Source organism: Papio anubis, chromosome 1 (assembly GCF_008728515.1).
Source record: "Papio anubis isolate 15944 chromosome 1, Panubis1.0, whole genome shotgun sequence".
Classification (NCBI taxonomy): Eukaryota; Metazoa; Chordata; class Mammalia; order Primates; family Cercopithecidae; genus Papio; species Papio anubis.
Window position 1 is genome coordinate 146454102 of NC_044976.1, and position 24322 is coordinate 146478423.

The 24322-nt window shown below is 36.7% G+C and overlaps 1 pseudogene; it reads right to left on the reverse strand.

Moving 5' to 3' along the window:
• Window positions 1-5401: 5401 nt before the first annotated feature.
• Window positions 5402-10828, reverse strand: LOC101017072 (annotated as a pseudogene).
• Between the last annotated feature and the right edge of the window lie 13494 nt (window positions 10829-24322).

Genomic DNA, 24322 nt, shown 5'->3' on the forward strand with positions numbered 1-24322 from the left:
AACAGGTCAGTGGATCTTGTTTTGTCATCTATTCACCCACTCTATGTCTTTCAATTGGAGAGTTTAGTTCATTTACATATAATGTTATTATTCATGAGTAAAGTCTTACTCTTGCCATTTTGTTATTTGTTTTCTGCTTATTTTGTGATCTTCTCTTCCTTCTTATCTTCCCTTAGTGAAGGTGATTTTTCTCTGGGGATAAAATTTAGCTTCTTGCTTTTTATTTTTTGTGTATCCATTGTATGTTTTTTGGTTTGAGGGTACCATGAGGCTTGCAAATACTATCTTATAACTCATTACCTTAACATGGTAATAACTTAACACTGTTTTCGTAACAAACCAAGCAAAAAGAAAACTAAAACTCTATGCCATAACTTAATGTTCCTGCTTTTTAATTTTTGTTTTTTAATTCATATCTTATTGTACTGCCTATGTCTTGAAAAGTTGTTATCATTTTTGATGGATTCATCATTTAGTCTTTCTACTTAGGATAAGAGTAGTTTACACAGAACAGTTACAGTGTTATACTATTCTGTGTTTTTCTATGTACTTACTATTACCAGTGAGTTTTGTACCTTGAGGTGATTTCTTATTGCTCATTAATTTCATTTTCTTTCTGATTGAATAACTCACTTCAGAATTTCTTGTAGGACAGGTCTGATATTGATGAAATCCCTCAGCTTTTGTCTGGGAAAGTCTTTATTTATTCTTCATATTTGAGGGATATTTTTGCTAGATATACTACTCTAGGGTGAAAGTTTTTGTTTTTTCCTTCAGCATTTAAGTAAGTCATGCCACTCCCTGCTGACCTTAAGGTTTTCACTGAAAAGTCTGTTGCTCCATTGTATGTTATTTATTTATATTCTCTTGTTTCCTTCAGGATCTTTTCTTTATCCTTGACCTTTGGAAGTTTGATTATTAAGTGCCTTGAGTCAGTCTTCTTTGGGTTAAAGTCTTGATGTATAACCTTCTTGTATTTGAGTATTGACATCTTTCTCCAGGTTTGGGAAGTTCTCTGTTATTATTCCTTTGAATAAGCTTTCCATCTCTGTCTCCACCTGCTCTTTAAGTCCAATAATTCTCAGATTTGCTCTTTTGAGGCTATTTTCTGAATCCTGTTGGTATGCTTCATTGTTTATTATTGTTTTCTTTTGTCTCCTCAAAGAGGAGAGCTTGTATTCAAGTTCATGAATTCTTTCTTCTGCTTGATCAATCCTGCTATTACAAGACTGTGATGCATTCTTCATATGCCATTGCATTTTCCAGTCCAGAATTTATTCTTGATTCTTTTTATTTACTTCAATCTCTTTGTTAAATTTCTCTGATAGAATTCTGAATTCCTTCTCTGTGATTTCTTGAATTTCTTTGAATTTCCTTAACATAATTATTCTGTCTGAAAAGTCACACATCTCTATTTCTCTAGGACTGGCCTCTGGTGCCCTTCTTCTGTTCATTTGGTGAGGTCATGTTTTCCTTGATGGTTTCGATGTTAGGAGATGTTCTTTGGTGCTTGGGCATTGAAGAGTTAAGTATTTGTTGTATTCTTCACTATCCGAGCATGTTTTTACCCATCTTTCTTGGGAAGACTTTCCAGATATTTGAAAGGACTTGGGTGTTGTGATCTAGGTGCATTTGTTTTAAGAGGCACCCCAAGTCCAGTAACACTGATCCTTGCAGACTCTTACAGGTACTGCCTGGATGGTCTTGGACAAGTTCCAAAAGAATTCTCATTACCAGGCAGAGATTCTTGTTCCCTTCCCTTACTTTCTGTCAAACAAATGGAGTCTCCCTTTCTGTTCTGAGCCATCAAAAGCTGGAGATGGAGTGGCACAGCACCCCTGTGGCCACCACCACTATGTGCTGGATGCGACCTGAAGTCAGCATAAAACTGGGTCTTGCCCAAGGCCTGTTGCATCCACTCCCTGGCAACTGTCTATGTTCACTGAAGGCCCTGGGGCTCTACAATCAACAGGTGTAAGGCTAGCCAGGCCTGTTTCCTTCCTTTCAGGATAGGGAGGTACCCCTTGGCCCCAGGTGGGTCCAGAAGTATTGTCTGGGAGTCAGGAACTGCAGCCTAAAACCTTAGAAGCCTACCTGGTATTCTATCACACTGCAACTGAGCTGGCACTTAAACCACAAAATGCAGTCCTTCCCACTTCTCCCTCCCCTTTACAAAGGCAGAGAAGGCTCATCCCATAGCCACCACCACCATGGGCCACAAGGAGTACTGCCAGACTACTTCTGATGTTCTTTTAAGTCCTAAGGGCTCTTAAGTCAGCCTGTGGTGAAAGTTGCCTGGTCTGGGACTCACCCTTCAGGGAACCTCCTCTAGCTCAGGGCAGAATGAGAAATGCCATCTTAGAGTCAAGTTTTGGAACTGGGGACCCCAGGAGCCCTCTTAGTGCTCTATCCTGATGTGGCTGTGCTGGTACCCAAGATGCAAGACAAAGTCTCCTTTACTTTTCCCTCTACTTTTCTCAAGCAGAAGGAGTTTTGTCCCATACTTGCCACATCTGGTAATATACTTAGTCTCACCTGAAGCCAGCACACCTCAGAGGCTCATCCAAAGCCCTTGATGTAGTACTTGGGTATCACTGCTGGTTATTCAGGGCCCAGGGTCTCTTCATCTAGCAGGTGATGAATGCCACCAGGAGTGGGTTCTTCCCTTCAAGGCAGTGGGTTCCATTTTGGCCCAGGGTGTGTCTAGAAATGTCATCTGGAAGCTAGGGCCTGGAATGGGGGTCTCATGACACTGAATGGTGCTCTATCCTGCTGTGGCTGAACTGGTATCCAAGAAGCAAGACACAGTCATTCCCACTCTTCCTTCTCTTCTCCTCAAATGGAAGGAAGGGGTGTCTTTTGGAGCTGTGAGCTGAGAGGCCTGGGGTTAGGTGAGGGATAATGCCACTACTCCCTTATCCACCCCAGCTGGTATATCAGTAGGTCTTGTTCCCCAGCCCACCAAGCCCACTGTCTCTAGGCCTAGTTCAGAACTAGGATTCATAAGAGCTGCAGTCCTTATGGCCTACACTGCCTTTCAAGTTTACTTAGAGACACAGAGCACTGTTGCCCTTGGTGGCGAGGTTTGCAAGAACTCAAGTTCTGACTGCTGGTATCTGTGATTCCCCTCTGGCTAGGGCTGGTTTAAATGTTCCCTCTGTGGGCAGGTGTCACTGAGTTTGGTTTTGTTTTTCTTTTTGCAGTAATAGGACAGCACTGAGTGCAGTGCCTCACAGTTGCTGTAGTCCCTTCCCCCAACACCCAGAGACCCTCTCAATACCAGGCTTCTGGTACTGCCAGGGGCGGGGGAAGGGTGGTGTTGGTGATTCAGGACTGTTTTGTCTATTTCTTCAATGCCTTTTTCAATGATATGAAGTTCAAACCAGGTACTATGAGTGCTCACCTGATTTTTTGGTTCTTATGAAGGTGTTTTTGTGTGTTTGTGTGTAGATAGTTGCTAAATGGGTGTCCTTGCAAGGGCACATTCAGTGGAGTCTTCTATTCCACCATCCTGCTCTGCCTTTTCCCACAATGTTTTTTTAAAAGTATTTTCGGATCACTACTCAGACAAAAGACTTGCAGGAATACTTGTGGAGATCTCTGGAGTTATACCTCTCTGTGGCTTCCTTCTCTCTGATAGTCTGCCCATAAATTCTATTAATCTTGAGCTCCTTGAATTCTGACCTCTGTCAGAAACTCAGCAGGATGGCCAAGCTCTGTTTGGTAGTCCCAAGTGTTAGACTCTCAGTGTTGCTGCCAGCAAAGCACCTCTAGGCAGGAAGCTAGGTCAATCATAGGGCTTACTTTAATTGTTTCCCTTTCCTTAGAGATTACAATCCAATGCTACCTGTTATATAGTGTGTTAAAATTTTTATTTATGTAATTTTTCCAATTTATGGAGAGAAGGTAAATCCATTAGCTGTTACTTCAATATGGCTGGAAGTTAGCTTGATTCAATTTCAAGGTAGAGTTATAGTAATAGTTTAGCAACTTAAACTGCTTATGTATGTTTGTCATTTTACCAATATTCTTCATAAGACTACTTTGTTTTGGCTTGAGATATTACCAACCCTATGCTGTTAGAGGGACTGTCTTATTATTTGGTCTATAAAAATGAATTAAAACATTGAAAATGGATTAAGAAACTGCACTTTCTTACTGTAATATGTAAGATATTCCCCAAATTTTAAAAATAAGTGATCATTTTCTAAGAGATCTACATTATTGTATGTAGTTGCCCGGTATAAACCTATACGAGCTTATCTTTCATGCTGATTGTGTAAAAAGGAATCAGAATGCACTATATGAGAGCCCTCAAACCAGCCTATGTGGCTTTTTGAAATTCCCATTATTGTAACAACTTTTCATTGTGGTGAGACATAAATATATAGTTCTTTATATTTGACCTATGAAGGCCATTCTTACAGAATAGTAACATAAAATAGCAGGTCAGATAAATATGCCTTGGGTTATTTTTGATTAACTACTCCCTTGTAATTAACTAAAGCACTGAATAAAGTACTAAAACTTTGTCTTAATTGTTGTTTTGGGTAAAAGTAATTCTTTAGCATGCATTTTTAATTAGATTTCTGAGAGAAGAGTTTGATTGTAGAGTATGTTACTCTGTGTAAATAGGACATCCCATAAAGCTAGGAAGTAGGAGCAGGAATGGGAAGATGGCAAAGAGGGAAAAACTTTCTCTCTTTTTTTTTTTTTTAGGTTTCAGTATTGTGTTCAAGTTTTATTTTAAGTAATGTTCATTGCAGCATTTGAAGGGGAAGACTTAATGCCACAAAAAAGACTTTAAAATATACCCATTAAACTACTAAAAAATAAATTGAGTGGTGACAATACAACAGAAGTCCAATTTAGATTCTGAGTATTGTTACCATGTAATTAAAATCACACAGACTCTTCCAAGCTTATAGCTGGAACTCCTGGAAGCTATTTCATATTCTGGTGCAAGGGCAGAAAACCACAACATGAGAAGGAATTAAGTCCTGAATTATTGGTTTCATCACATTCATCCTCTCTACCCTTAAATGGCCAAAAGAAACAGTTATCACATCCTGCAGACCTTTTGGTGTAAAAGAGGTGATGATGAACTGAGATGGGGAACAGGTCATGAATATCTGTCTAAAAAAGTCCCTTTCAGGTGAGTTCATATACACCATCAAGCAACGAGCCTCTCATCTATCAGGGTTGAGAAACCAAGGTTCGGTTCTTAGGAAACCACAGTTTTATTCATTTACTCACTATGAATTTATAAAGTGCCTCTATATTGTCAGCTTCCATTTGCAAACATTTCTATATAAAAAATAAATCTGGCATTTCTAGAAAAACCAAGTTCCCTCCAATTCTACAGCCAAAAAGACCTTCCTTTGGAATTGAGTTTCTTCTGTACCTTTGAAAGGATAATACCTTAAAGCTGAATCATTTTTGACCCAGAGGCCTAACATGATATTTAGCAATACCTGCGTCCCAGAAATATGACATTAAAAGATACATTAAATTATGAAGACACCTATGCTGCAAAACAGTTTTAAATTAAACAACTGTACAGCATTCATTTACACTTGAAATTCCAGTCTTAATCCAAGCTTGTGAGCCTGAATGTTCTTACCATCCAGGAAAGCTGACAGTGTCAGTCTGATACCTAGCTTTAGGGTCTGAATATATCCTAAACCTAACAGACTGAAGTTGTTCACTTTATCCAAAAAGCAAGCATCAGGGTTGATCTGATACTTGGCTGCTATTTCAAAGCAAGCGTTACATTTTTCTGCTGTCCAAGAGGGATTCATAGTGCTCTCAACTTCTTGTTCACTTTCTGGTAAATGGAGCCACCAAACACTATCCCGTCATTCACATTAGTATGAAGCTGGAATTCATCAGTCTTCTAGCTAACCACAAAGTTGCTCTGGGTCTCTTGGGGCTTTGCAGTCTCAGAAATCATCTGGTAGCCAGTCAGCCAACCCCTGTACACAACACCAGAGAGCCTCTGATTGAAGGCTCAGCAATTTCAAAATCTATGTCACAGGTGGATGTGCTACCACAAGTATCCTGTCTTGATTTTAGCGTTTTTTTTCTCCAGGTTAGGATGAATTAAAGGTCAGCTTTGCTTTTTCTTCCCCAGTAAGAAAGATGAATCGAAAGTCAGCTTCAGTCCATGTGCATTACTCCTCATGGTAATCTCAGTGTCTAGTGTATTGTCAGTGTTCCATTTCTCTGTAAACATCAGGCCATGGTCTGTCCAGCTGTACTTGGTTTCCAGACTGCCCTTCACTTTGGTGGTCTCAGTGTTGGCTGAGGCTGAGCTTGTAAATTCCAATCCATTCTCAGAATTTGCTTTCAAATCAAGCTTTATTAGACCAAATCCATGGCCCTTGGTGAAAACATCCCTGATAGATTTGTCAAGATCAGCACATGTGGGCAGCACTGCCATCTTCTGCTCGGAGGTGACAGCCACGTGGGCTCAGTGGAAGCTACCACATGAATTGTGGTGCAGAGGGAGGAGTGGAGCCAGCAGTGGGGTCAAGGGTGGAATGGCACTGAGAGGGAAAGACTTTCAAAGACCAGAAGAAAAGTTGAGTGAAGATACTGAAGTTTGACTAGTGTTGTGGGTTGAATTGTGCCTCACTCCTAAAAAATATGTTGAAGTCTGCTATGGTTTTAATGTGTCCCCAAAAGGTTTATGTGTTGGAAACTTAATCCCTGTTGAAATAGTATTGAGACATGGAGCATAACAAGAGGTCATTGGGTCATGAGAATGAAGCCCTCAAGAATGGATAAGTGTCATTATCATGGGAGTAGATTAGTTATCATGAGAGTGAGTTGTTATAAAGTGAGTCTGGCCCTTGGTGTTTCTTTCTGTCTTGTACCCTCACTCACCAATGATGCCTTCTGCCATGGTGTGACCCTTTCCAGATGCTGGCACCATGCTCCTGGACTTCCATCTCTCCCAATCCATGAAAAAAAGGTATTTTTAAATAAATTACTCAGTTTGTGATATTCTGTTACAGCAGCAGAAAATGGACTAAGACAGATAACTGCTACTGGGAGTAGAGATATTGCTTCAATAATAATACCTGAAAATGTGGAAGTGGCTTTGGAACTGTGTAATGAGCAGAGGCTGGAAGATTTGAAATATCTAGGGAGTAAAGCATTCAGTCGGCTGTGTGTCTACTTTTCATCACTTACTGTAAGATGTGAGAGGAAAGAAATGACTTGTAGATGGAATTTATAATCTAAAAGAAAGTACAGCAGAAAGATCTGGAAAACTCAGTCTGGACATGTGTTAGAGAATGAAAGAATTTTCAGGAGAGAAAACCAAGGTTGTGGCCTAGCAACCATTTTCTAAGGAGATTAGTACTGATGCAGGGATTATCAGGATAATGGTAAAAGACACTGAGGGCATTTCAGATATCTTCAAGGTTTTCTCATCTATCACAGGCCCAAGCTCTAGAGGGGCAGAATTGTTTAGGGGACTTGCTTCTCAGAGCTACCTCAGGTCTCTGCTCCCTGCATTCTGGCACAGCACTCTTCACCTGCCCCAGCCATGGATTAAGTGGCCCCATGTGCAGCTCAACCTGCCACTTCAGAATATACAAGTCAGAAACCTTGACAGCATCCATGTGGTGCTAATTCTGCATGTGCACAGAGTGCAAGAGCTACAAGGGCATGGGTTCCTCCATGTAGATTTCAAAGGATGTCACAGAGAGCCTAAGGGCCCAGCTAGAAAACTGTTTCAGGGGCAGAGCTGCTGCAGAGAGTCCCTGTGAGGACAAGTTGTAGTGAGACCATGGAAGTGGGGCCACTCCCAAGACCAAAGAACTGTAGGAGTCTCAGCACCCAACTCTAGCCTGGGAAAGCTACAGCCATGAGACTCCAATGCAAGAGCACTGAAGCATGGAATGAGACCAGCACAGCCATAGCATAGGGCTGTCTGAAGCTTTGGGGGCTCAACTCCCTCCTCAACCCAGGGTGTCCGGCAAGATGAGTGTAGAGTCAAAGAAGATTGTTCTGGAAACTTCAGAATTAATGTTGTTTGACCTGTTGTGTTTTGGACTTACTCAGGATCAGTTACCCCTCTTTTCTAACCTATTTCTCCCTTATGGAATGGGAATGTCTACGCTATGCCTGTCCCATCATTGTATTTTAGAATTAAGTAAGTTGTTTTGATTTTACAGGCTCACAGCTGGAGGAATTTGCATCAGGATGAATTGTGTTTAGAGTCTCAGTCATATCTGATTTACAATGAGACTCTGGACTTTGGATTTTTGAGTTAATGCTGAAACGAGTTAAGCTTTTTGGGACCATTGGGATGGAATGATTGTATTTTGCCTGTGAGAAGGACATGACTTTTGAAGCCAGAGTGGAATGCTATGGTTTAAATATATTCCCCCAAAAGTTTATGCACTGGAAACTTAATCCCCAAGGCAATAATATTGGGAGGTGGAACCTAATAGTAGTGATTAAGTCATGAGGAAAAGCCCTAAAGAATGGATTGATGTCATTAAAGTGGGAACAAGTTGGTTATCATGAGAGTGGGTTGTTACAAAGTGTGTCCAGCCCCTGGTGATTTCTCTCTCTCATACCATTATGATAGGATATGAGAAAGGATAGGAGTACTCTCCTACCTCATAGCCATGTGATGCTTTCTGCATGGGATGACTCACATTGTGCTGGTGTCATGCTCCTGGACTTTCTAGCTTCTCAAACAGAAAAAAATTTCTTTTCCTTACAAATTGCCCAGTCTATGGTATTCTGCTATAGCAGCAGAAAATAAACTAAGACAAAGTTCTAACCCCTGGTAATTAATTGAATGTAACCTTATTTGGAAATAGGGTCTTTGTGGACCCTTAATCCAACCGGACTAATGTCCTGGTGTGAAGAAAGGAGTAGACAAAGAAGATGCACAAGGAAGATGTCATGTAACAACGTAGGCAGAGATGAAAGTAATGCATCTACAAGTCAAAGAATACCAAGGGCTAACATCATCACTAGAAACTAAGACGTTGCAAGGAAGGTCTTCTGCCACAGCCTTCAGAGAGAACGTGACCCTGCTGACACCTTGACTTTGAACTTCTTTTAGCCTGCAGAACAGTGAGAGAATAAATCTCTGTCGTTTAAGCCACCTGTTGTGTGGTGCATTGTTATGTAAACCCTAGAGAAAATGATAATTATAGTACCAACATTATAGTGCCTGCTATAAGAATTTAGAAGTATTTATATATGTGTATGTATATATATTTATGCATACATATATACTTGTGTGTGTATATATATGGCACTTAGCATTGTGCCTGGCAAATAGTAAGCATTTATTAAATGCTAGCAAATATTAGCTTGAAGGGAGAAAACCGGCAATGATAAATCCTTCTTTAAAATATGCCAAATATAGACCCTGATAATTATAATATTAAAGGCATAGCATTAAGGTAATATGTAATAAGTGATTAGTAAGTGCCGTCTTAACAAGTCTTTTTGGACAGTCAGTTGAGAGATATTAAAAAAAAACAATGAACCTATCTATCTCTCCATCCTTTCATGTATATATCTATTCTGTAATGATTTGTTTGAATAACCAATTTCAATGGTTTGTGAAATGCAAAGTAAGTGTAACCGTTTAGCACTTACTTTTTGCCTGTTCCGAAAATATTTATGTTAATCTTTTATGAATCTGAAGTTGCTTTTTTATCCTTTTTCAAAAATGTTCTACAAGTCCTTTAAAAATGGCATAAAATGTCCTGTTCTTCATGCCTTACAATAGAGCAAGTTTGACAATATCAAAAATTGGACCACATGTTTCTCTGGAAGCCCAGGTATACTCTATTTAAAAGAAGTCAGAGAGAGAAAATTACAATGATTTTTTTTTTCTTTTCAGGCCTGACATCCAGAATAAGATGACTTTTTCATCCAGAATTGTATTCTGGCATAATAGTAGCTGACAGGTGAGAGCAAAAGATACTAGAGAAGTAGTGCTATAGTGGAGTATTATGTAGAAATGCCAGAGAAAAAGTACTTTAGTGGAGTACTATATAGAGATACTAAAGAAGAAGTGCTATAGTGGAGTATTATGCAGAGATACTAGAGAAGAAGTGCTATAGTGGAGTATTATGCAGAGATACTAGAGAAGAAGTGCTATAGTGGAGTATTATGTAGAGATACTAGCAAAGAAGTGCTATACTATATAGAGGTACTAGAGAAGAAGTGCTATAGTGGAATACTATATAGAGGTACTAGAGAAGAAGTACTCCAGTGGAGTACTTTAAGAGTAGTGTACAAGATTCACAATCTCCCAGTTTTAAGGAGCTAGTGGGATAAACTGGATATGTAAATAAACAATTACAATAGAATGTGATAAATACACATTGTAAGAAAGTATAATAAATGCACTTGTGAGAAACTCTGAAGCTTACAGGAGCAGCATAAAAGCCAGACTTGAGAGAATCGACAAAGATTTTCTATAAACATGTCATTAGACTGATGTGTTAAAGAATGTCATTAAGTTAATACCTGAAAGAACTACTTGTAGGGAGTCAGACAAGAGGGAGAGTTTTCCTGGCAGAAAAAATAACATGTATGAGGACTTGGAGATGAAAGAGAGATTGGTGGATTTGAGAAAATAAAATGAGTTAATATTGGCTGCGATGTAGATTATAAGGCACAGTGACTTGAATGATCATGTAAAGATGATAGGGAGTCAAATATTACAAAGAATCTGAAGTACTATATTAAGGAACTGGAATTTTATCCCAAGGGTGAGAAGGAGCCATTTTATGATTTTAGGCAGGTAAGTGATATGATTAGTTTTGAATTTTAGAAAATATACGTTTGCTGCTCTGGGGAAGATAAACTGAAGGGGGCCAAGATGAGAATGAAATATGAGAATCAGAGATGAGTCTGATGGAGCAATAGAGGAGAGTCACGGTGATGACTTTAATTAGGGTAGAGTTCATCATTAAAGAGGCAATGAGTGGATTTGAGAAACACTTAAGATGTAGAATTAACTGAACTTGTATGTAGGCAGTGAGGCATAAAATTCAGAGGTGGGGAAGATTAACTTTAGATAGAAAGACAAGCAATTGTAATGTAAAACACAGAATGGATATGGATTGAAGTAACTTTGAAAGTAATTGGCCTAATATCCAGAATTTACAAGGAACTTACACATATTTACAAGAAAAAACAAACAAACAATCCCATCAAAAAGTGGGCAAAGGATACAACCAGACACTTCCCAAAAGAAGACATTTACACAGCCATCACACATGAATAAAAGCTCAACATCACTGATCATCAGAGAAATGCAAGTCAAAACCACAATGAAATACCATCTCACACCAGTCAGAATGGTGATTGTTAAAAAGCCAGGAAAAATAGAGGCTGGTGAGGCTGTCGAGAGATAGGAACACTTTTACACTGTTGGTGGGAATGTAAATTAGTTCAACCATTGTGGAAGACAGTGTGGCGATTCCTCAAGGATCTAGAACCAGAAATACCATTTGACCCAGTAACCCCATTACTGAGCATATACCCAAATAAATATAAATCATTCTACTATAAAGACGCATGTACATTTATGTTTATTGCAGCACTATTCACAATAGCAAAGACATGGAACCAACCCAAATGCCCATCAGTGATAGGCTGGATAAAGACAATGTGGTACATATACACCATGGAATACTATGCAGCCATATAAAGGAATGAGATTATGTTCTTTTCAGGGACATGGATGAAGCTGGAAGTCATCATCCTCAGCAAACTAATGCAGGAACAGAAAACTAAACTCCGCATGTTCTCACTCATAAGTGGGAGTTGAACATTGAGTACACATGGACACAGAGAGGGGAACAGCACACACCATGGCCTGTTGGAGTGTGAGTGGGGAGGGAAGGGAAGTTAGAGGATGGGTCAATAGGTGCAGCAAACCACCATGGCACATGTATACCTATGTAACAAACCTGTACATTCTGCACACGTATCCTGCTTTTTCCTTTTTTTTTTTTTAAGAAAAAATAAATAAAGTAATTGGAAGCTGGGTATGTTCCCGTCTATAGACTTCTGTTTTCTCTGGAAAGTAGGAGATAAAGGTATTGGCTGAGAGTGAGGGAAAAATGGTCAGATCTAGGGCTTGAGCTAGATAGAGAAAATTGAAAATAGTGAAGAATGAGAGTATTGAGAGCTGAAAAGTTAAACATAAAAAATTTCAAGGAATACTTGAAGGTCCAGTTTAGACTGTATATCATTAATCTGTGATAGTACCTGTGTGTGTGTGTGGAGGGGGGGAGTGTGTAGTAGTAGTAGTGGTGGTAGTAGTAGTCACCGTATTTAACTACATAGGTTTGGAAAAGGCAGATACTTTGATTTACTTAGATTTTAGAGTTTGCTCTACAGAAGAATACTTGATCAAGAGATTTGAGTATTAATAAGAGATTTGTATAATGATGAACTAACTAGTACAAACTAAGCAAGACAGAAAATGAAGACAAGAAGAGAAAGACGGGTCTAATGACTGCAGATATCTGTGCAAAGCCTAAAATATGTAAGTGAAATGAAAGAAGCACAGAAATGTAATAAAAAAATGAAGGGTTTCTAAAGAAGATTGTAGAAATAGAAAGCTCTAGTTGATGAATAAGTCCAGAGCATAGCCCATAAATTTCTGTGTATGTCTAATGAAGAGGTAAAGGTCCCTGGAAATATAAAAGTGAATAAACTTGGAGGCTGGAGTACTGGATGGATCAAGAGGGGAGTTTAAAATCACTGGAATTGTGGTAAGACTTGGGGATGGAGAAGAAAATCTTGAGTCAAATAGTAAAGCCTTGGTATAGAAAAAGGAGCTGATAGATGAAACAAAAATGAGACATTGAGGATTGTGTACAGAAGTAACATGAATTTTAAGGTTTAAGAAAACCTTTGGATGGAAAAATAATGTTCTGAAAAGGGCAATAGAGAATAAGAAGAACATGAGTATATGATAAAAGAGTATCCTAAAATTTCTAGATAACAAACTTACTGCATTGACAATGCACAAAAAACTATTTCACTGATATTGTTTTCCAGTTTATCACTATATACATTTATGTATGTTGAATTATACATAGATCCATGTGTTTTTGTTGAAGGTTTTATAAATTGTATACTTTTATAAGTGGAATGCCACATATCAGTAATAGGATGCCAAAAATGCACATTCTGTCGTAACTCTTGAAGTTTAAATAATGTTTCATTTCCTAGCTACCCTGTTGGCCATTGCAATTTCCTCTTGGTCGCAAATCAGTCTGCGCTGTCACTGGTTCTGGGAAGAAGACTAAAGCCAACAGCTCTGAAAAGTTGTTTTGAATAAGATAGGCTTCAAAAAGGTGATCTTGCAGTGTTTATTATTTCAAATCATTTGAAGAGTTTTTGTTGTCCTGTTTATTATGCTAAGTTAATTGTTTCTATGATAAAGAGATCTCCCAAAGGAAATATGTTCTTGTCTACATAAACTTAATGAAGTTCAAACTGTACATTTTGACCTCACTTCACAGGTTTTGAATAACCTCAAGTCTCAAAGCAAATTTTTATTTCCAAGTAAGTGAGAGAAAGTCACAGATGACAGATCAGTTCCCATACCTGCAGAGTCTACCAATTAAATAGATGTTTCTTGGCAATATTTTAACCTGCTATTAATCATTCTGGTTTAATTTGAATTCATCTAATTTGATGCTCTCATTTCCTGAAATAAAATTGTAGTGAAAAGGAAAATAATCCCTCTTATTTTCCATACTTTTAGGCCCCCATCTCTGTCACTTCTTTATGGTTACTTGCCAAAATGGACTCCGGTCAACCAAGTTATCGTGTCTTAAACATGCTGCTCTTCTCCCTCAGTCTTCTCCACAAATTCTTTCTATTTCTTCTTCAAAAGCCTCACTTCATTTGGCGTCACCCCATGGGAAATCTTGAATAGATTAACTTCACCTAACTGTATGCATGCTTCTGATTTCTAATGCTTTAGTAATATTTGTAATTCCTGTCTTAGTGGAAAGGATATATGTCTTTCATCTCCGTATCCCCAACTCCCAGCACTGTACCTGACACATAGTGGACAGTCACACCAAAATTGCTCCTTTACACCATTTGTCTTTGGGTCATATTTTTGTCCTTCTCTGAATTCACTCTGACAAGCTGCATAGGTTACTATAGTTTAAATAGGACCAGGTATAGCAGCATAGGATCCCTTTGGCAAACTGTGGATAGCCACTTCTACAGCTGTCCAAAATTATTCTAATGCTCTTAGATTCAGGTATTACATGCTTAAGTGTCTAGGAGTCTCTCTAAACAGAAAAAGTCTGACTTGGGTTTTCTCACAGAATCAAGTTAGAATTCTGAAAGTTAGGCTTAAATTTCAATAAATAAGCCAAAAGTAGGCCAGTTTCTTTCAAAGCCTAAGTTCTTTAAAGGTCTGTGTCAAGTCTGTAAAACTGACACTGCCTAGTACTTTGGAAATACACATAGAAAGAGGCATTAAATATGTTTTAATAATAATTTTTATATAATGACATAAAGATTAAAATATTAAAGATAACTGTAATAATCAAAAGAATGGCACAGCTCCAAAGTAGAGGCAATGCTTATAGTGAAAACAACACTGCATTAAGCATGACAGGACTCAGATTCTAATATATCACAGTTGGGTGGCCCTGAGTGATTTGCTTAATTTTTTTGAGCCAGACTTCTCTTATTTGTCAAACGAGATGGTTTGAGATATTGAAGGATAGTCTTTAAGATTCTTACAGCTTTTCTAAGCTGTGATATTTTACAGCATTTTAGAAAAGTATAGAGAACAGTATGATATAATAATGGCTATTAGAATACAATGAATATATCAGAGCTACTTCCCTAAAGAGAAGAATATTCATTATTAATTTCATGAAGGCTATTGAAAGAGTGTTCCAAAATGCCTAGGAAACTGAACATACAGTAAATGTCTGTATAGTTTATAAAGGTTGGAAAGTATCTTAGAGTTATCTTTTAAACATTTGGTTTTGCAGTGGAGGAATGTGAGGTTAGAGAAGTTAATTTACTTGCTTAATTTCATACTCAGCAAGCAAATTGTGAAAATTACACCAGGATTCAAGTAGGTGGTTAACAACAAGGTAAGTAGTTATTCTATTTTGCCAGTCATTTGCATCAAAGAGAAAAAGTGAGGTTTGGGCAACATCACCAACAGCTAATATTCAGTGTGATAAAAAGAAAATTACTTGCAACAAATATTGTTAATATCTTCAATACGTAGAGTTCTTACAAATCATTACAAACTTAACCAGGCCAGGTGTGGTGGCTCAAGCTTGTGATCCCAGGACTTTGGGAGGCCAAGGTTGTGAGGACTTCTTTTGCCCAGGAGTTTGAGACCAACTGGAGCAACATAGGTTGACCCTGTCTCTAGAAAAAGATGCAGAAATTAGTTTGGTGTTGCGCATTCCTGTGGCCCCAGCTATTCGGGAGCTTATTGCAGGAGGATTGATTGAACCTGGAAGTAGAAGCTACAGTGAACTGCAATGACACCCCTGCACTCCATCTTTTGGTGACACAGAGATAGCCTGTCTCAAAAATAAAATGATAATAAAATAATTTTTACAATATAAAAGTAATGATCATACAAGTCACAGAAATGGTTAGAAATTCCGATTAATTTGAAAATTTATTTGCTAATTTGTAAGGAACTGCAAATAAAAACAAACCAAATGAATTCCTTGGTCAGAATCAATGCTGTATGGAGAAACATGATGTCATGTAAGTTAGATATTTTGTAAGCCTACAAATGAGGTTTGGGCATAAGTAGTATGGACAGGGAAGACAAATAAATATCAAAAGTGTTTACTCCAATTAGTAGAATTTTTTGCCCTTTTATAAGGGGAATGTTCTAATTTAATCAACCTGTCACATGGTTGCTCGATGACCTCTCTCCTGCCCATCTCCCACTCCCTGAAAAATCATGGGGCTTTGTTGTCAAAAGTTCAAATATGTTGTGATGTCTGTAGCAGATTAATCATGAATCCACTGAGCAAAAATGGAGAAGGCTGGGAAATCAACCATGTGACAGGTTGTTTAAATTAGAACACTCCTACCATAAAAGGACAATTTCTTCTAATTGGACTCAACACTTTGGATATGTATTTGTTTTCTCTGTCTGTACTATTTATGCCAAAACCTCATTTTCAGTCTTACAAAATAACTATTTAGGCTGGTGCAAAAGTAATTGCAGTTTTTGCCATAAAAAGTAATGTCAAAAACCGCAATTACTTTTGCACCAATCCAATAATTCACCATCATGGTTTTCCACACATAATTGATGCTGACCAAGGAACACATTTGGTTTGTTTTTATTTGAATTTCTAATTGACATATACGTGACAAGTCCTTTTGCCCACTTGATTACTGAAAACACTCTCTGCTGAGTATGCCTGTCCTTTAATTTTGTTCCTGTTCTGAAAGGTCCATCCATATAACTCTTCCAGACACTTCTTTTCCTTCCATTTGCCAATCTTGTTTCTTCCAGGACATTGGTCATACAGTCAGTCAAATGAAATGGTTTATCTTAAATCAATATCATCTCCCATCTATGATCATTTTTCTTTTCATAAGGTAAAATGAACAACCAGGCCTATCACTCAAAGTTCTGTCTACTGTAAGGGTTTTCCTTCACTACATTTCTTCAAGGATAAACCTGAGATAGCTTATAATGCTGCAGTTATCTATTTTGGATGGTGCTAATATATTGTGCAAAAGTATGCACAAATCTGACCAAAGTTTTTCTTAATTAGTCAACTGGTCATCGGGAACTTTAGCATATGAGTTGGAAAGGAGGCAATGCACCAAAAGTACAAACTACAGTAATTTAAGCCCATTGTCCATTGAAGTTACTTAAACATTTTACCCATTAAAATGCAGTCTCATATGTATTATTTCCATTTGATGATTGTATGTTGTTGTATATTCCCAACTTCATGGCTTTCTGGGTCAGACAATACTTCAGTCAACTTCACAGCCTATAATAAAGGATTTAATCTACTAGATCTCAGTAGCAATAAAGAGGCTATTTCTCAAAAAGAGAATAGCTTTTAACAAGAAAACAACATGGCTTATTCCAAAATTTCAAGGGTCCGTGATATGACTTGCATATAGGACTTGCCAAATATCCTTATAGCATGTCTCTCTGCTACAAAAAATGTAAGTACCAATGGATTTGCTAGGTTATAATGTCTAACAGCAGAGCAGCTTGAGTGGCAGTTTGGATCAGCTGTAGAGGTTCTGTTGCCCTGTGACCCACTCAAAATTGGTGGTAAACTGGTTAGAGCAGAATACAAAGCTGAGTTAAATGTTTCTTTTGGCATCCAAAAAAATTCACGTAGGAAGTTAGCAGTAGGAAGTTCTAGATGTAGCAGTTTCTTCTTAGCCTTAGAAGACATATCTAATATATTCCAGACCACTGGACTGCTAGAAATGGTAAATCACTGCATTTTTGTGGGTTTTATTTTTTTTCATCTTGCTACATTGTGCTAATCAGGTCCTATCAGCATGCTATTATCAACATATTGGGTAAACACAAGTCCTATGAAATGACATTGTAGGTAGTCCTCAAGACTGCAAACATGTGGCGTGTAAAGCAATTCTATCTTTACTATGAGGGTTAAACAGACAAAAATAATGAAAACTATAGATACAGTAAAATGTTAAGAGATACAAATTGCTCCCCAAAGGCCATAGTTTTACATTAAAAGCATAAAAGGTGCTGTAAGAGGAGAGAGTAAAAGTGTAGAGCTAAGTTATCAGAATAAAATAGCCAGCTTTAAATTTAAGACTTTTTATATAAACATCATGGTAAATACAAAGAAAAAAATCTAAAATAGAGGCACAAAATATATACTTTAAAAAAAAAAGAATTCAAAAGATGTAACAACAGAAGATTATTAAAGAACAAAGGAAGGCCGTAGGAAAGAAAATAGAACCAAAAGATTTACAAAACAACCAGAAAACAAATTACCAAATGGCAGTAGCAAGTCCTTACCTATCAACAATTACCTTGAATGTAAATGGATTAAATTCTCCAATCAAAAGTTATAGAATGGCTGAATGCATTTTTTAAAAACTCAAGATCCAACCATATGCTGCACACAGGAGACTTGCTTCACTAGTAAGGACACTGATTGAAAGTGAAGGGATGGAAAAATATATTCAATGTCAATGGTAACCAAAAGAAAGCATGGATAACCATACTTATATCAAACAAAATAGACTTTAAACGAGAAACTATAAAAAGAGACATTGAAGGCAATTATACAATGATAAAGGTGTCAATTTATCAAGAAGACATAACAATTTTAAATACATACGCACCAAACATTGGAACACCTAAATACATAAAGCAATTATTAAATGATCTGAAATGAGAGACAGACTACAATATAATAATAACAGTAGTAGGGAACCTCAGTACTCCACTTTCAACAATGGACATATTATCTAGACAGAAAATCAATTAGAAAACACTGGATTTGAATTACACTTTAGACCTAATGGACCTAACAGACAATACAGAACATTCCATCCAACAACAGAATACACTTTCTTCTCAAGCACACATAGAGCATTATCCAGGATAGATCACGTGTTAGACTACAAAACAAGTCAACAAATTAAATATGTTTGAAATAATATCGAGTATCTTTCTAATCCCATTGACATGAAATTAGAAATCAATAACAGGAGAAATTTTGAAAAATTTTCAAATTTGTAGAAATTAAACAGTATGCTTCCAAACAATGGGTCACAGGAGAAACAAAAAAAATTTAAAAATACCTTGAGACAAACAAAACTGGAAACACATCATACCAAAATTTACAGAATACAGCAAGAGCAGCCCGAAATGGGGAATTTATAGCAATAGATGCCTGTATCAAAAAATAAGACAAGATCTCGAATAATCTCATTACACCTCAAGGAACCGGAAAAAGAACAAACTAAGCCTAAAGACAGTAGAAGGAAGATAAGAATAAAAGTCAGATCAAGAATAAATAAAATAGGAGAAAGAGAAGCAATAGGAAAATTCAATGAAACTAAGAGTTGGTTTTATAAAAAGATGAAATAAACTCTTAGCTAGACTAGGAAAAAGAGAGATTCAAATAAATAAATCAGAAATGGAAGTGAAGACATTACAACTGATACCACAGAAATATAAAGGATAGCAAACTGCTATAAACAATTATATGCCAAAATATGAATAAACTATAAGAAAAGATAAGTTCTTAGACACGCAACCTACTAAAACGGAGACATAAAGATACAGAACATCTAAACATACCAATAAGAGGTAAGAAGATTGAATTAGTAATAAATAGCCTTCCATAAAATATCCCAGAACCAAATGGCTTCATAGCTCAATTTCATGAAACGTTTAAATAAAAACTAATACCAATCCTTCTCAACTTCTTCCATAAAATTGAAGAAGAGGGAACACTTTCAAACTTATTTTATGAGACAAGCATTACCCTAATATAAAAACCAAACCAGGAAATTGACAAAAAAAGAAAACTGCAGGGCTATAAATCCCTGATAATCATAGATGCAAAAATCCTTAAAACCTAGAAAAACTGATTCAACTATACCAAAAGAATTTCACCATAATCAAGCAGAAGGTAGCCATGTGTTGCAATATATGGATAGTTTATGATTTACCAAATAAACAAAATGAATAATAAAAACTATTGATCATCCCAATAGATGCAGAAAAAACACTTGACAAAATTTAACATATTTTAATGTTAGAAACTCTCAATAGAATAGGTATAGAGGGAATGTACCTCAACATGATAAAAGTCATATATGATAAACTCATAGCTAACATTATACTCAACTGTGAAAAGCTGAAAGCCTTTCTTCTAAGATCAGAAACAAGACAAGAATGCCCACTCTCACCACTTCTTCTCAACGTAGTTATGGAAGTTCTACCCAGAGCAATCAGGCAAGATAAAGAAATAAAAGGCATCTAATATTTGAAAGGGAAGTAGTAAAATTGTCTGTGGTTGCTGACAATATGACCTTATATATAGAAAATCATAAAGAGTTCACAAAAAAGCTTTTAGAACCGATAAGCAAATTCAGTAAAGTTGCAGCATACAAAAATCAACATAAAAAATCAGTGACATTTCTATACACTAATAATGAGTTATCTAAAAAAGGAAAACATTAAGAAAACTATCCTACTTACAATTGCAACAGCAAAAATACCTAGGTACAAAATTAACTAAGGAAGTGAATGACTTGTATTCTGAAAACTATAAAACACTAATGAAAGAAATTGAAGAGGACACTAACAGAAAGATATCTCATGTTTATGGATTGGAAGAATTAATACTGCTAAAAATTCTATATTGCCCAAAGCAATCTACAGATTAAGTGCAATCCCTGCCAAAATTTCAATGTTGCTTTCCACAGAAATTAAAAAAAAATCCTTAAGTTCTAATGGAACCACAAAAGACCATGAATAGCCAAAACACTCTTGAGCAAAAAGAACAAAGCTGGAGTCATCATACTATCTGACTTAGAAGACTTACAATTGCATTATAATGCAATTGTAATCAAAACAGTATGATACTGGCATGGAATCAAGCTGACAGACCAATGGAATAGGATTGAAAGTCTAGAAATAAATCCATGCATTTGTAGCCAAATGATTTTTGACAAAATCGCCAAGAACACACAATAGGGAAAGGACTGTTGATTTAGTAAATTGTGCTGAGAAAACTGGCTATCTACATTCAGAATAATGAAATTAGAACTTTATCTCATACAATGCACAAAAGATCCACTCATAATGGATTAAAGATTTAAACGTAAAACCTGAAACTATAATACACTAGAAGAAAACATAGGAGAAATGTTCTACAATGTTGATCTAGGCAATGATTTTTTTGGATATGGCCTCAAAAGTTTAGGCAACAAAGGCAAAAACAGACAGTGATTACATCAAACTAAAAAGCTTATGGACAGTAAAATAAGAAATTAAGGAAGTGAAGAGAAAACCCACAGAGTTGGAAAAAATATTTGCAAACCATACATCTGATAAGGAGGGGTGAATATCCAAAATACATAGAAAACTCAAACCACTCAATAGCAAGGAAAGAAATAACCCAATTAAATAATGGGCAAAGGACCTGGACAGATACGCCTCAAAAGAAGACATACAAATGACTAACAGGTTCATGAAAAAATGTGCAGCATCACTTATCATTAAAGAAACACAAATTAAAACAATGAGATATTATCTTATACCTGTCAGAATGGGTTTTATTTTTTAAAAAATGTGTTGGCAAGAATACGGAGAAAAGGAAACCCTTCTACTCTGTTGATGGGAATATAAAATTAGTATAACCATTATAGAAAATGCTATCAATGTTCCTCAAAAGACCAAAAATAAAACTAACATATGATTCAGCAATTCCAATTCTGGGAACATATCAAGATGAATTGAAATTAATATGTGGAAAGGATATCTGCATTCCCATGTTTATTGCAGCATTATTTACAATAGCTAAGATATGGGATAAAACTAAGTGTCTATCATGGATGAACCAATAAAGAAAATGTGGTAATATATACACAATGGAATACTATTCAGCCTTTACAAAGCATAAAATTTTGTTATTTGGTAGAACATGGATGGGTCTAGAGGAAACTATGCTAAGTGAAATAATCCAGGAACAGAAAGATAAATAGCTACAATCTCACTTACCTGTGGAATCTTTTAAAAAGTTGAATTCATGAAAGTAGAGAGTAAAATGATTGTTACTAGAGGGTATGGGGTGGAGAGTGAAGGAATGGAGAGTTACTGACCAAAGGGTACAAGTTTATAGCTAGACAGAAGGAATAAAATTTTGTCATCTGTTGCACAGTAGAGTGACTATAGTCAATAATAGTGCACTGTAAATTTCAAAATAACCGAGAGTAAATTTCAAAAGCACCACTACAAAAAAATCAAGTGACGTGACATATACATTGATTAGCTTGATTTAATTACCTCACATTGTATACAGATATCAAAACATCACACTGTACTTAATTACTGTAATATACTTATGATTTCTCAATTAAAACTAATATAACTAACAAATAAATTCCCACTTTTCCAATAAAAATAAATGAACTCCATCAATTCTTCCTCATCAGGTGTGCACATGTTGCCATTTGCATCAAGAGTCTTACAACTTTCACTTGCTTTTCATGGCATGCTTCCATAGGAGAGACCACAATTGAGAACTGCCCAGTTGAGCTAAGCCAAGCCACAGAACAATAAAATATAATAAATTACTGTCAAGTTTGGGGTGGTTTGTTACACAGTAACAGATAACTAAAACAATGGCAATACTAACAAAGACCATGTATATTCAACTATGGCAGGGCACTAGAGAGTTGACTTATAATGAAAATGTATTGCTGTTCTGCTAAGTAAATAAAAAACATTTTTAGTGATCTTTCTAACAAATACAGGGGAAAAAGTCATCTGTCAGACCAATAGCTACATACCAGAGACTATGTCCTGTGTTAATTTGCTCCAGTTTAGAAATCACATTTGAACTTGAACATAGTTGTAATTAGAATCACAACTAATGAAGATTATGATAACTTGCTGTTATTCTCCAATGACAGTAAACTTGTGTGCTACACAGGCAAAATAGGTTGGTTAGTTGAATGGGCATACAATATAGATCACCACTTCTACAGTCTTCCTTGCTGGTGGCACTTATATCTGAGATCCCTTAAAGAAAGTAATATTGTTTTTGTTTACTCTTTTGGCAGGAAGAAGTAGTTTTCCATTTTCCCACATGGCCTTTCCTGCTGTAAAACTTTCACTCCATAGCTAGCAGAATCAATATGGAAACCCTGCCAATCACTGAGTAGTTCCGTTACAAGTAAGCATTCTAGAACTGAAGAAATTACCAGAAGTTTGTTTGGGTAAACACTGGACCAACTGTAAGATGGACATAAGCCTAGCTTTGGGGTCCTCAGGGGTCAAGTCAAGTGACAGCCAGTTCCTGTGAACTCCTGGACATTCTTAATATACCTTTTGTTTCCAAAAGCACAGTCACCCTGGTAAGGGGAAGCAAGATCTTTCAGAGTGGAATATTTATAGTATAAATGTTTGGCAGTGTAGCGGGGCACTTCTTCAAGTGGATATGTAATTTTCTTAATTCAAGGGGTGCTGAGTTTGGGAACTACCTGAAGCCTGGGCACTGGCTAAAAAGTATGCCTCACTATATCTGTAGCTCAAATCATCAGACCCAGAGATTTGTTTTTGTTTGGTTTTACTTGCACACATCAAGCATGCCTTGAATAAGCCACTCATTTATTTCAGTCACAGGGACACCACTGTCAATTAGGCACTGCCAAATGTCAAATTACTCTGATTACTGCTTTTCTGCAGTACAACGAAGAGGTTCCAACATATCAACTTAGTTTAATGTAGGCCATCTTTAAGTGAAGGTTTTAGTCAACCAACCAAATGAAATTCTAGAATCCACCCCCTACTTACTTGAGCCAATGCATTAAATCCAGAATTTTTGATAGTGCACTCATATCAGTAGAATTAGCCTAACTGAATATTACATTCATTTCATCTCAGTTGAATACCCAGACAAATTTTCTGTGTTTTTGTTCATAGAAATTGGCAGCATTTTGCAACTCTGTGTTTTCTTCCAGGTCACACTTTGTACCTATTCCTCTAGAAATCTGTGGGGATTTGAATCTAGTTATTAGTCATAAAAGCAATGACAAGTAGTGCAAGTAGACACCCTACAAGGCATCTTTTTCAGGGTAGGTCATTAAATGTTTGTTTTTTCTGTTTCTTTTTTCAGAAAAATGGATCATCATTAGAAAAGGAAGCGCTGTTTTACAAGCCATGGAGGTTTACTAGAAGTTGGAGATTAAAATTGCTCAGTACAATTGGAATCTACCCAAATATCCCATCTCAGTTTTCAGGGTCTCATTGCTAATCAACACCCAAACTTTAACAAAAGCAACTCTTCAAAGGTTTAAATTTTTATTTGTATTATAATTCAACCAATTGCAGGATTAGATTTTGAGTTCAGTTTTCAGAAATTTTAACCTGCAGATACAAAATATACGGGATTATTTCTGGGTGTGCACAGACGTCCTATGGAACATGAGCTCATCTTTTTCTTTCTTTAAGTTCTCCAGCACAGACAGGGATAGCTACCTGACTCCACAACCTTATGTTGTTTTTTTTCCCACTCTAATGTTCCATTGCACCAGGAACTTGGCC